Raw genomic sequence first — 19,606 nt, forward strand, 5'->3', positions numbered from 1 at the left:
GTACAACCTGAGAGATGGAGGCAGATTCAGTTAGACCTTTCAAAATGAGTTGGATAATTAACTAGAGAACATTTGCAAGGCTACAGTGAAAAAAGTTAAGGAGGAGTACTTCGTGAATCCCTCTTCCAGAGAGCAGGGACAGATATGATGGGCCAAATAGCGTAATTCAGTGCTCAAACTCTTCTATTCTATTCCAGGATTCTGAATAGAAACCAACTGTTTAATGCTGTGACTACAAAAGCATGTCAAATGCTAGGAATACTGTGGAGAGTAACTCACTTCCTGAATCCCCAAAGCCTGTCCACCATCTACAAGGCAGAAGTCAGGAGTGTAATCGTAATACTCCCCACTTGCCTGGATGAGTGCAGCTCTAACAACACTCAAGAGACTTGACACCATCCAGGACAAAACAGCTCCGCTTGAACGGTACCCCATCCAGAACCTTAAACATTCACCCTCTGCACCGGCACAGAGTGACAGTCATGTGTACTTACAAGATGAACTGCAGCAACTCATCAAGGCTCATTCAGCAACCTTTTCCAAACCCTCAACATCTAACACATGGGGAAGGGCAGCAGACACATGAGAACACCACCATCCACAAGTTCACATCTGAGCATACACAGTCCTGACTTGGAAATATATTACCATCACAAAATCAAAATCCTGGAACTCCATACCTAACAGCACTGTAGATACACCTGCACCACATGGGCTGCAGTTCAAGGAGGTGATTCACTGTCACCTTCTCAAAGACAAAGTCCCTATCTGCTTCAAGAAGACCACCATCATCACGGTACCAAAGAAAAGCCAGGCAGCGTACCTTAATGACTATCGTCTGGTGGCTCTGCCATCCATCATTATGAAGTGCTTTGAAAGGTTAGTCATGGAATGAATCAATTCCGGCCTCCCAATTTACCTATTGCCGCAACAGGTCCACAGCAGATGCCATCTCCCTGGCCCAACACTCAACCCTGGAATACCTAGATAACAAAGACACCTATGTCAGACTCCTATTTATTGACTACAGCTCAGCCTTCAACACCATTATTTCTATCAAACTAATCTCCAAACTCCGTGGCCTGGGGCTCAGCTCCTCCCTCTGCGACTGGATCCTGAACTTCCTAACTCACAGACCGCAGTCAGTAAGGATAGGCAACAATACCTCCTCCATGATCATCTTCAACCCCACAAGGCTGCGTCCTCAACCCCTTACAATGCTCCTTATACACCTATGGCTGTGTGGCCTAATTGCCCTCCAACTCAATTTTCAAGTTTGCTGATGACACCACCGTAGAGGGTCGCATCTTAAACAATGAGATGGAGTACAGGAAGGAGATCGAGAATCTGGTGAACAGGTGCGACGACAATAATCTCTCCCTCAATCTCAACAAATGAAGGAAATAGCTGTTTATATACTGCAGGAAACTACAAAGGGTCGTGAATGAAGCCCAGTCCATCACTCAAACCAGCCTCCCATCCATTGATTCTGCCTACACTTCCTGCTGCCTCGACAAAGCATAATTAAGGACCCTACATCCCCCGGTATACTCTCTCCCACCTTCTTCCATCAGGAAAAAGATACAGAAGTCTGAGGTCACGTACCAACCGACTCAAGAACAGCTTCTTCCCTGCTGCCGTCAGACTTTTGAACGAACCTATCTTATTATTAAGTTGATCTTTCTCTACACACTGGCTATGACTGTAACACACATACCCTACACTCTCTCGTTTCCTTCTCTATTTATGGTATGTTTTGTCTGTATAGCGCGCAAGAAACAATACTTTTCACTGTATCCCAATACATGTGACAATAATAAATCATATCAAATCGAATCAAATTAGGGATGGTCAATAAATGTTGGCCTTGCCAGTGATGCCATCATATCAAAACAACAACAATACCAAGGAAAGATAGGGAGCCACTTCATATACAAAGCATGGTAATGGGGTGGCCACTCAGCATCTTGAGTCTGTTCTAACTTTCTGTCAGATTATACCTGATCCATATCTCAAATCAATTTCTCCCTATCCCATGATAGCCTTGCCCAACATGTTCACCTCAGCCACAGGGCGGCACAGTGGCACAGTGGTAGCACTGCTGCCTCACAGTTCCAGGGACTTGGGTTCAATTCCGGCCTCGGGTGACTGTGCGGTGTTTGCACATTCTCCCCGTGTCTGTGTGTGTTTCCTCCGGGTGCTCCGGTTTCCTTCCACACTCCAAAGATGTGCGGGTTAGGTGGATTGGCCAAGGTGAAAGTGAGGGGTCATGGGGACAGGGTGGGGGAGAGGGCTTGGGTAAGAAACGCCATAAGAGAGTAGGTGCAGACTCAATGGGTTGAATAGCCTCCTTCTGCACTGTGTGGATTCTATGATCGAAAATTTCATTTGACTCGGTACTCACAACCTTTTGGTGGAGAGAGTTCTAGATTGTTTACTGTCCTTTGTGTGATAAAGTGCCTCCTGATTTCACTCATAAATGGACTCAGTAGAAGACTGAGTTATGCCACCTTGTTCAGAATTTACCGTCCAGAGGGATTTTGATGTAAATAATCTATAAAATCCCTTAATCATTTTGAAATCCTTGATTAGATTACCCAACAAGGCAGTATTTCCTTGGCTAGCTAATGTAAAACAGAATTGTTCATGATTTAGGAATCGGCTTTCTAATAGATGTTATCAGAGGAATGCACAAAAACAAGATTGCTCTAGCTGTATAGACAGTCCAGTCACATTGGAGAAAGAGAAAGAGAGAATATTGTTCCTCGTATGTCAACTCCGGAGACAAAAAGCTGTTGTTTCATAGAATCATGCATCACACAAAGCATCCCTGCCCTTTGTGTCTGTGCCTGACCCTTGAAACTATCTAATTAGTCCATTCCCCTGCAGTCCTGCAAATATTTCCTTTTGACGTGTTCTCCCAGTTCCCTTTTGAAAGTTATTATTGAACCAGCTTCCACGGCCCTCTCAGACAGTACATTCACGATTATAGCAACTTAATGCATTAATAAATGTTTGGAAGTCCTGATGTGTGAAAATTTGGACAACTGGGCTCATTCCAGGAAGTACTACGACAGGAAGTAGTTGATACCAAAATATTGAATGTATTCAAGAGGTGGCTGGGTATAGCACTTGGGGGAATGGGATCAAAGGTTATGGGAAAAAAGCAGGATTAGGCTATCGAGTTGGACGATCAGACATGATCGTAATGAATGGTGGAGCAGGCTTGAAAGGCCAAATGGCCTCCTCCTGCTCCTATCTTCTATGTTTCTACGTTTCCTTCTCCAGTTTCTCTGCTGTGTGACATTTTATCAAGACAGGAAGGGTTGTCAGCCAAGCATCTGTCAAAGCTCTCATTCCTTTGTGGAAGCTTACATGCACTAAGCATTTTCAACATATCATCAATGTTAGAGTGTGTTGGAGGAAATGACTGCACAAACATGGTGCCATGGATGTTGGGACTGCCACTTTAAGATAGCATGCTGTGCTCCATGCCCACTGACAGTCCTACTGCTTTACTCCCTGTTAGCCACACTGCTATGCTGTGACAGAGTGCAACTGTGAGGGACCTGGTTAGGGGTCAAGTTTGTGGGCACATCCCTGATATATAGCAAGCAGGAAAGTGAATGGGCTAATGAGTGCTACATTGTCCATTGGCCATCTGTTCCAAGGTGTGGTGAACCATAGATGGTTACCACTATGGGTACTGAACCATAGATGGTTATCACTATGGGTACTTGTACATATGTTACTCTTGTTACTGTTGGGGTTAGGGTTGGGGTGTTCCAACTGTTGGCATTGTTCTGTGGTACACTCCGGTTGGCTCCGCCTTCCTGTAGGAGTATAGTAGGGTCACTGCACTTCCTAGTGACCCTTTAGTCTGGGATTGTATTGTTAAGCAGTATGCTCTATTCTTGTTGCTAATAAAAGCCTTTATTTCCCGGGTACGATCCAGCCTCCCGAGTGAATTAATCGCGCATCACAAGGTCAACTAACAGTTAGCTGATCAATGAGTTCCCACTCACCTGACAAGTTAGTGACGTCGCCTCCATCTTGACTTCTTACCTCACAAATGGGCCTTTATTCACCTTGGATATGGGCATCACATTTCATTGCCCATGCCTAATTAACCTTGAGTTGTTGGCTAGTCCATTTCAGAGGGCAGTTAAGAGCCATTAGGGAACCAGTTGGGACTTTACAATCATCGGTAATGGTGTTATGGTCATTGGACTTTTAATTGCAGATTTTTATTGAATTCAGATTTCACCATCTGCTGTGGTGGGATTTGAACACCGGGCCCCCATTACCCTGAGTTTCTGGATTACTACTAGTCCAGTGGCAACACCACCACCTCCCCAAAATCCACACCAGCGTGTACATCCATACAAGTCACCCAACCTTCGTCAGGCTTGCCTCTGGCTTCATAGTAAAAGTAAAGGTTATTTATTTATTAGTCCCAAGTAGGCTTACATTAACTTTGCAATGAAGTTACTGTGAGAATCCTCTGGTCGCGACAGTCCCGGCACCTGTTCGGGTCAATGCACCTAACCAGCACATCTTTCAGACTGTGGGAGGAAACTGGAGCATCTGAAGGAAACTCATGCAGACACGGGGAGAACATGCAACTCCACACAGACAGTGACCCGAGCCGGGAATCAAACCTGGGTCCCTGGCGCTGTGAGGCAGCAGTGCTAACCACTGTGCCACTGTGCTGCCCCGGGGGTCACCCTTCTGTGGTACTTCTGGGGTTACCCATCCAGACTCCTATTGTAGCCCCCCTCCCACGCCTGGACTGAAAATATGACATACGGACATCAATCCGAGAATTCTTCCTTCTCTGCACATCCGACTCAAGAATTAAAATTCAGGCTGAACTCTTCAATGCAGGTTGAACCCTTTAAGGGAAGGACAGCAGATGAAAAGTTCACTAAAGAAAAAATAAATATACCTAAAGACAGGAAGCAAGCTTGTTGCTATAGACAGTAGGCATCTGATTTTTCAAAGCACACTACTGAACATTACCCGCTGGGAGTACATATAAAGGGAAGGTATTGTATTATATATAGTGCCTTATTAAGACCATAGGATGTCTCAAAGTGCTTCACTGTCAATGGAGTACTCTTGAAGCATAGTCACTGCTCTAATGTCGGAAACTCAATCTTATTACAAGAGCAGTTTTAAACCAATTTCCTTTGTGTATTTAAAGTGCGAACCTGCTGCAATTTGATCATTACAACTGTAAAAGAGCATTTTCAGCCGCATTGTCGATCCAAAATCTCGGAGTAAGCTGAATGTAAATTCCCGGAATTCGGGTTTTAAAAGGAATGAAACTATTTTCTAGCTACGCTTAGCTTCATTGTAAATTAAAACATAAGTCACGTTCAAAAACGTTTTTCCAAGATATGCTCCAGTTTCTTTGCACTCAAAGCTTGGGGCTTTCTTGAAGCTCTGCCAATGAGTACAATTAGTGGGAACTCTAAATGGTGATTAATTCAGCCTGGCGGTGTCATCAGTTTTGTGGGCATCCACGCGATGCTTTTGAAACGAGCACGAAAGATCGTGGAAACTGAAGTTGCGCCGGACACAAATCCCCTGATCTGTTGTGTTGTTTTGTGATGATTCTGGTTAGACTATGTAGAGAAAAACCCACACAGCTGAACGTAATCTCCAGACTGAGCATTGCCATTTTCTGCCCGTTCTTCAAAACAGTCTTCAAAATTCTTCAAACAGAAGTTGGTTTCAACAATTTCATCTGAGCTGCACTTGAATGCAAATATTTCAAAATGTTCAATTTTATCTCTGGTTATTACTTCTGAGAAGTTTCTGACAGACAGGATTGGTCTAAGTTGGTCTGTTGTTAACCTATTTTTTATTTCCCCTGCTTTTAAATGGAAGTGTTTCATTGACATGTTGAAGCATAGTGGGAGGCAGTGGTGTGATGGTATTATCTCTAGTAATCCAGAGTTCCAGAGTAATGCTCTGGGGACTCAGGTTCGAATCCCACCACGGCAGATGATGAAATTTGATTCAATAAAATCTGGAATTGACATCTAATGATGACCATGAAACCATTGTCGATTGTCAGAAAAAAAAGCATCTGGTTCACTGCCGCCCTTACCTGTCTGGCCTATACGCGACTCCAGAACCACAGCAATGTAGTTGACTCTTAAATGCCCTCAGGGATGGGTAATAAATGTTGGCCCAGCCAGCAACGCCCACTTCCCATGGAAGAATATAAAAAAAGTAGAGGAACTCAGAAAGAAACCTGCAATCACTCAAGGTAAGTGGGATAAATAGGTGTTCACCTATGTGTGAACAGAGTGTACTCAATTTTGATGAAACAGTGAGCAGAATCTCCTGCTCCAGCTGCTGATGAGCTTGGAGGTGAGATGGGTGTGTAACTGGACAGGATAGTGGTGGATCAGAACTCTGTCGCATTCCTGCTTTGGTGTGGCGATGCCGGCATTGGACTGGGGTAAACACAGCAAGAGTTTTAACAACACCAGGTTAAAGTCCAATAGGTTTATTTGGTAGCAAATGCCATTAGCTTTTGGAGCGCTGCTCTGCTTCCACCAGAGTTAGGTTCGAGAAGGCACATGGTTGACCCTACCACCAATTGAGGCCCTTAAATAGCTAATTAATGACCGCTTAAGGGCCTTATACCACCCCCATTGGGATTAAGGCAGTGGTAGGCAGACTGGAAGCCATGTGATGTGCGCAGGTAAAAGTCTGTAGGCTTCTTGTGAGGGAGATGTGGTGATTGGGTGTTCCCAGAATCAAAGGCACTGATTGCCCAATTGAGGGACTGGACAATTTTGGAAACCTGGTCAGCATGCACGAGTTGAGCCAAAGGACCTGTTTCCATGCTTTGATTTTTGATTTGATTTGATTTTATTATTGTCACATTGTGGTGAACCATCGTTGGTTCCCACTGGATAGTGCTGAGCCAGGGGCTGGCCAGTACTACAAGGATGTACATATGTTACTGTTGGATTGTGCTATTGTTGCTGTTGGGGTTAGGGTGGGGTTGTTACACCTTTGTACTGTACTGTTGTGGCACATCCCAGTCGGGCTCCGCCTCCTGGGAGAGGTATAAGAGTCCCTGCTCTGGCCGGGACCCCTTCAGTCTGGGATAGTGTATATAAGTTCTGGTAGCTTCGTTAACAGTAAATAAAAGCCTTTCATTTACTGAGCTTCAAGCCTCGTGTCTGAATAGCGCATCACACATGTATTCACATACAGTGAAAAGTATTGTTTCTTGCGCATTATAGAGACAAAGCATACCGTTCATAGAGAAGAAATGAAAGCGTGCAGAATGTAGTGTTACAGTCATAGCTAGGGTGTAGAGAAAGATCCACTTAATGCAAGGTAGGGCCATTCAAAAGTCTGATGGCAGCAGGGAAGAAGCTGTTCTTGAATCGATTAGTACGTGACCTCAGACTTTTGTATCTTTTTTCTGACGGAAGAAGGTGGAAGAGAGAATGTTCAGGGTGCGTGGGGTCCTTGATTATACTGGCTGCTTTTCCATGGCAGCAGGAGGTGTAGACAGAGTCAATGGATGGGAGGCTGGTTTGCGTGATGGATTGGGCTACATTCACGACTTTTTTAGTTTCTTGTGGTCTTGGGCAGAGCAGGAGCCATACCAAGTTATGATACAACCAGAAAGAATGCTTTCAATGGTACATCTGTAAAAGTTGGTGACAGTCGGAGCTGATATGCCAAATTTCCTTCGTCTTCTGAGAAAGTAGAGGCATTGGTGGGCTTTCTTAACTATAGTGTCGGCATGGGGGACCAGGACAGGTTGTTAGTGATCTGGACACCTAAAAACTTGAAGCTCTTGACTTTTTTGACGAGTGCTGTATATCTCTATGACTCTATGACATTGGTAAGCCATGCTGGAGTGGGGGGACACTGGGGAAAGCAACCCCCCCTACCACCTTGTCTACCAACCTCCATGTACCATCTCCTCATGACCCCCCCCCACCCCAAAAACCCCTCCCCAAGCGCATTACTTACCTGTGGCCTGGGATATGGCGCAATCTTGGCTTCTGCACCTGCCCTTCCTGCAGCAGTCACTGCTTCCCCACTGCTATTGCTGAGCACAAGAGCTGCAATTTTCCAATAGTCTGGCAGCGCCTGTCGATGAGACTTCTTCCACCCACCCCCCACCCCCCTCCCCCTCCAGCGGGGTCTTGATTCCACGGTTGTGATTGGACAGATATTCCAGAAGAGAGGCATTGGGGGTCCAATCACTGGAAATCTCAGCAGATCCCATTTCTCTTTTGGTGTCTAAAATTTCTGTCATCAGAACTGATGATTGGGGCGGCACGGTGGCGCAGTGGTTAGCACTGCTGCCTCACAGCGCCAGGGATCCGGGTTCAATTCCCGGCTTGGGTCACTGTCTGTGTGGAGTTTGCACGTTCTCCCCGTGTCTGTGTGGGTTTTCTCCGGGTGCTCTCGTTTCCTCCCACATTCTGAAAGACGTGCTGCTTAGGTACATTTGACCCGTACAGGTGCTGGAGTGTAGCAACCAGGGGAATTTCACAGTAACTTCATTGCTAATGTTTGCTCGTGTTAATGTAAGCCTTACTTGTGACTAATGGATAAACTTCACTTTAACTGGGATGCAAGTGGGTTGGAGAAAAGAGATTCTCTGAGGGCTTGCTTTAATATAATTGTGAACACATTCATATCATATCCCACTGTCCTCATTTCCTTTGCCCTACTGTTGGTGACATATTTCTGGGCCCTTAACTCTTGAATTTTCCCTCCATAAACTTCTCTCTTTCTCACTGTCTCTCTCCTCTTCACAATATGCAATAAAATCTACATAGTTCAGCTCATGACTTCCATTTGTTAACATACTGTGAAGCACCGGGGGATATTTTACCTCAGTCAAAGTGCTATAAAACTAAGGGAGGTTTCATGGCTCAGGTGGTAGCATCTCTGCCTCCGAGCCGGAATGTTCCAAGTGTGAATGAGACTTGGCCATGACAGAACCCAGCCATTGGAAATGGCAAGGCATTGTGCATCGATGCCAGCTACCAGCCCAGATAAATGGTAAGGGCAGGCTTCAGGAAGGGTATCCGACTGTCGGTCCACCCATCAAATCTACATGATGATCGTTAATATGAATGATGAACGGCCGATCCACTAGCATTGTGGTGGCCCCATGTAACAAAAAGATGGAGAGGTGATAGAGGAATGTAGGTTGTTCCTCGAAAGAAATCCACTCATAGCACCGTTAAAAAGGTATCAAAATAACTAGGCTTTGAACAGATCTCTACTTTACGTCCATATTTTAAAGTTTTATCACTTGCTATTCATTGAGCTCCAAGTTTCTAGGTTTCCAGCAACCTGTCCTGGTCCCCCCATGCTGATACTATAGTTAAGAAAGCCCACCAACGCCTCTATTTTCTCAGGAGGCTAAGGAAATTTGGCATGTCAGCTACAGATGCGCCATATAAAGCATTCTTTCTGGTTGTATCGCAGCTTGGTATGGCTCCTGCTCTGTCCAAGACTGCAAGAAAGTACAAAGGATCGTGAACAAAGCCCAGTCTATCACGCATACCAGCCTCCCATCCATTGACTCTGTCTACATTCCCTGCTGCCTCGGCAAAAGCAGCCAGCATAATTAAGGACCCCATGCACCCCGGACATTCTCTCTTCCACCTTATTCCTTTGGAAAAGAAATGCAAAAGTCTGAGGTCACGTACCAACTGACTCAAAAACAGCTTCTTCCCTGCTGCTGTCAAACTTTTGAATGGACCTACCTTGCATTAAGTTAATCTTTCTCTACGCCCTAGCTATGACAGTAACACTACATTCTGCACTCTCTCCTTTCTTTCTTTATTTACGGTATGCTTTATTTGTAGAGTGTGCAAGAACCAATACTTTTTGCTGTATCCCAATACAGTAAATAAATCAAATCAAATCATATCAAACCAAATCATTGTTGCGATATTTGTGTTGCCAGAAATTGCCCATTCCATTACTAGGTTTACCTGGTCAATTTCAAAGCTCGTTAAGATGCAACCACACTGGTGAGGGACAGGGCCTATATATAGTCCTGGAATGCTTCAGGGCAGCAGGTTTCCTTCACTAAGGAACATTAATGAAGGAGATGGGTATTTACAACAATCCAGCTTCATTGTCACTTTTTGCTGATGCTACTTTCAGATTTTAGTGACAACAAATTGCATTTAAACAGTGCTTTTAATTGAGTGGAATGTCCCAAGGACCGTCAGCAATCAGTCACAATTTGAGCCCATGCCACATTTGGAGATGACTAATAGCCAAGGAGGCAGGATTCAAATAGTGTCACAAAGTAGCTAGGGGTGATGGAGGGTCAGAGAGGTTTGGGGTGGGGGGTAATGACAGAGCTTGGGGATTAGGTGGCTGCAGGCAAGACCACGAATCATGGAGCAATTAAAATAAAAAATGCTCCAGAGGCTAACATTGGAGCCATGCAGCTAGCTCAGTGTGTGGATGAGAATGCAGAGAGAGTGAGCAAGGGGACCATGGAGGGATCATAAGGATGAGAATTTTAAAATCACGGTGTTGTGGATCAACAAGCAGAGGGATGATAGACAAACGGGAATTGGGGCAAGTTAGCATATTGATTGCAAAATTTTAGATTAACTCAAGTTTATTGAGGTTGGAATGTGGGACTCTGATCAGGAGTGTGTTGGAGCACCCCAGACTCGAGGTAATAAAAGCAAGGATGAGGGTTTCAGCAGTAAATGAGCTGGGCCATGAGCAGATTCTGGTGATGTTAGAGACTGCATGTTGGTAGACTTAGTGATGATGTGGATAAGTGTTTGGAAGTACATCTCGGGGTCAAATATAAAACCGAGCTGCAAAGATGGGCCAGAGTTTTACGTTTTGTTTTTGGGCACACTGCCAGCCCGGAAAGAATGCTTGAGATGCCCATCAGATTGGCACTCCTCACCTATACACACAAAGTGAGCAGCAACATCTCCCAGCGTTGGTAGGCACATGGACATGTGCCATTTGGCACTGTGTATCTCACATCTTAAGCACCATGACTCCAATACTCAGTTCCATGCCAAGTTGGTAGTCACCCTTGCAGCACAAAATATCTGAACTGTTTCTGGCACTGGACCCAGGTGCGAAGAACCATGCTTACCTGGGCAACCACCTCTATCCAGGCCTTCATCATCAGATGGACTGGTCCCTTCTTGAGCATTACACACCAGGCCCTCACTCCCTCCACTAGAGTGCGCAGGCTGTCATCCAACAACAACCATGGGGCAGAGTGGCCATCAGCATTGGCGTCCCGCCTGCCTTGTCCATCTGGGTGCTGAGGCCATCACTTGTGCCAAACTTTCTACTCTCTCTTCAAAAGCTCCGTTCAGCTCCTCCCCAACCCCTGGCATTGTATAACCCCCTTTGGCTCACCATTCGACCTGACACCCAATATAGACTGACCCCGCCGGCAGCACTGCACTAATGCCCGGCTGAGTTTCATGCTGGCTAGCCCTTAATTGACCAGCCAGGATGAAATCGTGTAATTCCGACATTCATGGATGGAAGCTTCAACACGCTGCTTCTGTGCCTGTGGATCACGTGTGCCCGACAGGCGTGAACTTCAGGTTATGGTTCATGAACCAGAAACCATGTTTGGCAAAGTTATTGGATTGGCTGCCATACAGTGAAGGTTCATTAGGTTTGTTCCTGGGATAAACATAGAAACATAAAAGATAAGAGCAGGAGGAGGCAATTTGGCCCTTTGGGCCTGCTCTACCATTCATTATGATCATGGCTGATCATCCAACTCAATAGCCTAATCCTGCTTTCTCTCCATACCCTTTGATCCCGTTCGCCCCAAGTGCTCTATCCAACCGCCACTTGATTACATTCAATGTTTTGGCATTGAGAGGGTTGTCCTATGATGGGAGGCTGAGTAAGTTGGGTCTCGACTTTCTGGAGTTTAGAAGAATGAAGGGTGATCTCACTGAAACCTACAAGCTGCCAGAGGATAGACAGGTAGATATTGAGGTTAATAACCCTGGTTGAACACTGGGATCACAGTTTCAAGATAAGAGACCCATTACCATGCTGCACGCCGGCACGGCGATTAGCACTGCTGCCTTACAGGATCTGTTCCTGCTCCGATGTTTTGCATTCTTATGAACAATCTGGTTTACCCTCTGCCAAGGAGAAGGATGGAGCTGCTGGCTATGGAACAGTGCGTGCCAGGCACCAGAGATAATGATTTCATTCTTCCCTATATTTAGATCAGGAAAATACCTTCTTGTGCAGTTCAACAATCATCCTCTGGTCAGCCGTCAGGTTTCAAGAGCCCTCCTGCTGCCCTTAATGCTCCAAACCAATGAAGGCAATGATTGATAATCTGTGGCCGGTGGCAGGGGGGGGAATATGGGGGCCGCATGCTGTCCACGAGTTCTGAGTGCAGCCACGAGACACTTTGGGCAGTATTTTACCATTTTTAGTCTCAGTGCAGGGCAGGCGTGGAACTGGGAGAGTTCCAGATCTGTTTTTTGGGTGCGTATTTAGGCTCATAAATACGCACCCAATTCTGGCTGCAAAATTCCGAGCGGGCCTGTTTCTCGCTGCAGAAGCCACTGGGCGGGTCGTAACACACCCAAAAGCCTGAAGAGGGAGGTAGTGCGCATGTGCAGGCCTCTAATGCAGCACGTGTGCATTAGCAGTGGCAGGGGTCTAACAGACAAAGAGAGAGCTGTCAGGCCCCTGCTACTGCAGGCAACCTGAAGAAACTGCCCCCCCATGCCATCACGGGGGCCCATGCCTGTAGATGCAGCCCGCGCCGACCGCCCTGCCACGCAGACCGATGGCAGACCCCCTCCCTCCCTCCACCGATCTCGGCCCCTCTGCCCTCCCCCCACTGAATGCTGCAGAATGGCAGTGGGCCCCCTCCCCCCATTAGCCCCCTCAATGGCCCCTCCCCATATTAGCCCACCCCACTGGTCCCTCCCCATTGGCCCTGCCCACTGGCACTGCCCAATGGGCATTGCCCAGGTGCCAGACTGGCATTGGCAAGGTGCTAGTCTGCCACTGCCCAAGGGGCACCCCCTATGCCCTTGGCCTCCCTGGGGGGTCTCTATGGCCTTTGGTTCCATTGGTGAGGAGAAGTCAACTGTTGCCCGTCCATGGGGAGCATGTCTGTTCCTCGCCGGCGAGAATCTTTCCCAGAGAGGTCATAAATGGGTGCCGAGCCCAGGTGATTGCGCGCCAGGCTCGCTAATGACATTGAAATACTTACTTAAAATAAATTTCAATAAATTAACCTGCCTCTCACCCATTTCCAGCGAGAGGCTGACCGCGTCGGAAACCCTATTGTCGTAAAATGGCACCTGGTCACAAAAATCTGCGCCAATCATGCTAATCATTTTACACCCCACGTTACAACTGCATCGCACCTGAAAACGGGCTCAATGCGATGGTAAAACTCCAGCCTTGATTGACCGTTGCCCATGCACAAGGTTAACACATTCTGCTGATTTCCATCCGTGTAACGTTTTTCCTACCGGTGTCACTGAAGTGATTCGCACGTAGATCAAGGGCAAGTCAAGTGTGGTGCATGCTGATTGCTCACAACATTGACTGTTAGTGCCATGCGCTCCCTCTGTGTCCAAAGGGTAAATGTTTCTTTTGCTTTTACCATTTGAAGTTGATGACAATCCAGTTTATATATGAATGATTAAGCATTTTACATAACTCGCTGTGAAATATTCAATACGTGTATTAAATGTATTTAATTTTATTCACGGGGTCACGCTTAGTGAACAAGCCTGATTTCAATCTTGTGACCCACTGGGATGAACGAGGGCCACTCTTGCAGCCCACTCAGGTGCCGATCACTGAATTAAGGGCTCGCCCATGTGAAAAACTTAACTTTAATCAGCTTCCCTCCAGGGACAATTCCTGGCCTGAAAATAAACTCAGCTCCTGTTTCTCTGTTGAAGGTTGAATTGATCTCTGAAGCAAAGTGTTTCAAAAATGCCTGGACTTGACTGACCATCACTTCCCTATTGGGCAACAAACATGCAGACATGTTTGCAAATGTTATTTCACACAAGATGAGCTCAGCTCTTGTGGAGCTGGGAGGCACCTTTCTTGAATATTCTGATGTGTGTTTCTAAATTCCTGAATAATAATTGATGCGAGGTTCATCGTTCTGAATACAGGAAAAAGCTTTTAGCGCCTGCATTTCCTTGTTAAAATTGTCACTGTGTCACAGATGTAACATCTTCCTTTATGGAGAATTTTTAAGTCTATACCAATAAAGAAGGTTGCTTCATTAACACCTTTATTGACTGAAATGCAAAACTAAATGATGCCGTCAATCGCACACCAACATCAACCTCCTGCAAGCAAGTTTCAACATTTCTGAAGTGAAGAATTTGCTGCAAAATTCACCAATCTGTCCATAACTGTTTAATTGGAACTTAGTTTATAACAAATAAAGTAACACCATTTACATAAAAGTCAACGCGCGCTGTTCAAAATGACAGGAATTGCAGCAGTCCCACCTTAGCTGTTGTTTTTTCGATCTCCATGCTCTTTCATTGGAGATCTGTGTGAATCAGTGGGCAGATATGTGTGCTGATTAACCATCTGATAAAGTGGTGTTGACGTTGTTTCTGAATCTTCCCAGTCTTACAGGGAACAAGATGCAGCAACGCAGGTGTTATACAGGCTGATCAACACTCTGCAATCTGAATATTCCTTCCATTGTCACCACCACTTGGGTGCCAACACATGGGAATAGGGTTCATTTTGTATGGTGGTTATGAGATTCCACATTGCCAAAACAGTGAAGAGGGAGCCACCCGCAGTGTATTGGACCCAAGAGATAAAGGACAAGAAATCACACAACATATGCTTTGTGAAAGATAAACGATAAGGTAAAAGATAAATAAATGACCACAGGCAGTAATTGATGCCAAAACATTGAATGTATTCAAGAGGCAGCTGGATATAGCACTTGGGGCAAATGGGATCAAAGGTTATGGAGAGAAAGCAGGATTAAGCCATTGAGTTGGACGATCAGCCATAATCGTAATGAATGGCGGAAAAGGGTTCGAAGGGCCAAATGGTCTCCTCCTGCTCCTATTTTCTATGTTTCTATAGTGCCAAACCAAGTCCAAACAAATTGTTAATGGATACAACTTTGATCATGGAATGGAGAGGAAAAAGGGAAATGTATATACATCGACGACATTTAACAAAAATACTCAATGGGTTGTAAAGCACTTTGAGACATCCTGGTGCCACAAGGTGTTGCAGAATGCAAGTCTCTCTTATTTTTCCCTTCTTTCATTCAACTGAATTTTACTCAAGACATAAAATGCATGTGTCCAAGATCTTCAAGCTGGTATTCCACACTCTGAACTTCCTGCTTATGTGTCCAGCAGCTTCCTCTGCTCACTGGATATATCCAGTGAGAAATGACTAAAGCTTGTAACAGTCCTGAAAATAAATAGATTGCATTAGATTGAGTCACAGTGGAGGACATACGGCTTCTCCAAGGACTTCCATTTGAATGAACGCTGATGACTATTTGTTCCTTTCCATCAACTTCAGATGAAAAAAAAGAAATGCGTTTGCATTAAAGAGTTTCACAGGGATGCATGGCACACTGGAATGTGGATGGACTGTTCAAAGGGGATTTGACATCCAACGTTGGAAAACCAGTGGAAACATGATGTCAAAGGGTGTTTTAGAGCCCCAGTGAAATGTTATACGCAACCGACACTTGACTGGATGGTGTTATGTTACCTGTTGAATTAATCTTGGTGTAGGATGGCAATCCCACTCCTGAGAGCTGCCAGCCAATCAGAGACTGGCTGCTCTCCAGTGTAACGGCAGTGCTACCAGGACTGGTGGTTACTGTTGGCATTTCACTGGGGCCTTCACCAGAAATAGATGCTGGATTCAGACAATTGAGGTTACCAGGAAAGGGGGGAATGGATGTGGCAATTGTGGGGATGGACAGCAGGAGAAGAGGGTACTTTCTTGATGCTGCGTTCTTCAATCGGGCAGAGAGTAAGTGAGTCTGATTCCACCGCCCCCCCCCGCCCCCCCCCTCCCACCCCCCCCACCCCTCCCACCCCCCCCCCCCAGTAAACCACAGGCAAACATGACAGGGTTTGCTGCGTGGTTCTCAGGCATGGTGAGTTCTTCATCCATCGCTGGTAGAATTCCTGTAGAATTCCAACAGGATGAGGCCCTCGAGCTTGAAGCCTCCTTTAGATTCTGGGTGGGATGGACACCTCCAACCTTCAACGTGGATCTTGATTGTGGGGAGTCAGGAAGGCAGCAATGTCTCCATGCCACGCCCTCCCACCCAAAAAAACCCCCCGCTGCCTCAGACCTGAATTCTGGGGGTTGTAGGGTGGGGCTGGAGTCTGAATAAAATTCTGCCCATGGGGTGAATGTTGCATTGCATCGGCAGACCTGAGTTATGAAAGCCCAGCTTAACAATGTCCACTCCATCTCTATCAATCCCTTGGGAGGTTCTAATGCAATAGTTCATTTAAATTGTGAGGTTGCTAATTCTTTTTGGAGAGCACAAAAATTTGCTTCAGCAGCTTTGGGCGGTGGACTTGCTTTACATTTTAAAGTGAGTGACATACGCTGCTTACAGTTGGTTCAACAGCATATAATTCACACAGAGAACAGCAGTAAAATGCAATGCTCTCATGCATATCTAATGTGCATCATATATTCATCACAATGGCAAAATAACATAAGACCATCGGTATTTCAAATCTCGGAATAGATTAGATCAAAAAATACAACACAGTGGGTATCAGTGATGAATACCAAGACTGATGAGAACAAGTATTACATAATAACTACGCATCCCTCAGACCGAGAGAATGAAAAAAAAACCTTTTGAAACCAGAATATCTAATAACTTCCACTGCAGCTTTTTCTTTTTTGATTTGATTTGATTTATTATTGTCACATATATTAACATACATTGAAAAGTATTGTTTCTTGGGCGCTATACAGACAAAGCATACCATTCATGGAGAAGGAAACGAGAGAGTGCAGAATGTTGTGTTACAGCCATAGCGAGGGTGGAGAGAAAGAGCAACTTAATGCAAAGTCGGTCCATTCAGAAATCTGATGGCAGCAGGGAAGAAGCTGTTCTTGAGTCGGTTGGTGTGTGACCTCAGACTTTTGTATCTTTTTCCCGACGGGAGAAGATGGAAGAGAGAATGTCCGGGGGGTCCTTAATTACGCTGGCTGCTTTGCCAAGGCAGTGGGAAGTGTAGACAGAATCAATGGATGGGAGGCTGGTTTGCGTGATGGACTGGGCTTCGTTCATGATCTTTTGTAGTTTCTTGCGGTATTGGGCAGAGCAGGAGCCATACCAAGCTGTGATGCAATGAGAAAGAATGCTTTCAATGGTGCACCTGTAAAAGTTGGTGAGAGTCGTAGCTGACATGCCAAATTTCCTTCGTCTTCTGAGAAAGATTTTGGTTTTGGTTTACTAAAATCTACAATGTATAAGATGTTCAATAGAGATAAACTGAGCAGAATTATTTTTGCATAGTAAGGTGTTACAATCTGGAATGCACTACATCCAAAGATGTGCAGGTTAAGTGGATTGGCCATGCTAAATTGCCCCTTGGTGCCAAGGGGGATTAGCTAAAATAAACGCATGGGGTTATAGCGATAGGGCCTAGATGGGATTGTGGTCGGTGCAAACCCGATGGGCCAAATGGCCTTCTTCTGCACTGTAGATTCTATGATTCTATACCTGACAGGCTGGTGGAATCAGATTCAGCAGTAACATAGAATTATAGAATCATTTAATCCTTACAGTGCAGAAGACATTTGGCCCTCCGAGCCTGCACCAACAACAATTCCACTCAGATCCTATCCCCGTAAACCTACATATTTACCCTTTAAATCCCCCTGACACTCATGGTCAATTTTTAGCACAGCCAAACCACCTAGCCTGCGCATCTTTGGAGTGTGGGAGAAAACCGGAGCTCCCGGAGGAAATACAAACTCACAAAAGAAGATTGGAGAAACAATTGAAACTGAAGAAACAAATGAAGGGTTGTGAGGAAGGTGTAGCGGAGGGGGACTAATTGGATGGCCCTTTCATAGTGACACTTCCGCAGTGTGCCAACTGGCCTGGTTCTTTGCTGCAAGATTCTTTGACTCTCTTCTATATATTTTATTTCGCATAAGCTATAAACAAGCAGCTGGCATAATGCTTTTTCGCCAATAACACATTTTTGAAAGGCAGTAGCTAACATCCTGCAGTAAAATTCAACCGGCAGTGGCATGGAAAAATCTCACTGGAAGCAGAAATGGGATGGATGACCAGTTAAACCTAACTTTTAGATTTGGCGTGGAGAGAGAATATTAACTGAGACACCAGAAATTCTCCCTGCTTTCTCTCTCACGAAAGGGCGGCACGGTAGCACAGTGGTTAGCACTGCTGCTTCACAGCTCCAGGGACCTGGGTTCGATTCCCGGCTTGGGTCACTGTCTATGTGGAGTTTGCACATTCTCCTCGTGTCTGCGTGGTTTTCCTCCGGGTGCTCCGGTTTCCTCCCACAGTCCAAAGATGTGCGGGTTAGGTTGATTGGCCATGCTAAAATTGCCCCTTAGTGTCCTGGGATGTGTAGATTAGAGGGATTAGCGGGTAAAATATGTAGGGATATGGGGGTAAGGCCTGGCTGGGATTGTGGTTGGTGCAGACTCGATGGGCTGAATGGCCTCTTTCTGTACTGTAGGGTTTCTATGATTTCTATGATCTATGATTTCTCAGAATGTTGCCTCAGGAGCCTTTATATCCACTTGAAATAGCAACAACTTAAAGTCTCATATACGTAACGATACCTCTGCTAGTGCAATTATCCCTTAACACTGCATTGAAGTATCAGTCAAGATTATCATGAATTCAGGTCTGCCAGCCATAGCTACTTGAATAAAGTGGTGGCAATCGCTCCCTTGAGATGTGCTTACGGCCTCTTTTTGTGCTGTGACATTCTATGGTGCTTTTATTCCAACTGGATCTCAAAATTACCCGTGTAAATATTATTACACCTAACCATGCTACTGACCTGCGGATATGATTGCATTCCAACCAGTAAAATATTGAGGAGAGATTTTGTTTGTTCAGGTTATATTTTTATAGAAAGATAGAGACATTGAAGATAGGAGCAGGAGTAGGTCATTCCAGCCGATTGTGCCATTGATTATGATCATGGCTGATCATTAGCCTGATCCTACAGTCCCTCCATTCCTCTCATCGGGGGCTTATAGCATGGGGGACACCGTTCCATATCAAGTGCGCACACACATGCACTAAGGGGAAATTTAGCATGACCAATCAACCTAACCTGCACATTTTTGAGCACTGGGGGAAATGGAGCACCCGGAGAAAACACAACAGAGAAGAGGAGAGCATGCAAAATCCACACAGTCACCCAAGGCTGGAAATGAACCTGTGTCCCTGCGAGACAGCAGTGCTAACCATCGTGCTGCCCATATTGAGGGACATGAGTTTAAACCAGGTAAGAGGAGTTGAGGTACAATTCTGTCATAGAAACCCTATAGAAGCTCTACA

The sequence above is a fragment of the Mustelus asterias genome, chromosome 4 (assembly GCF_964213995.1).
Source record: "Mustelus asterias chromosome 4, sMusAst1.hap1.1, whole genome shotgun sequence".
Taxonomy (NCBI): Eukaryota; Metazoa; Chordata; class Chondrichthyes; order Carcharhiniformes; family Triakidae; genus Mustelus; species Mustelus asterias.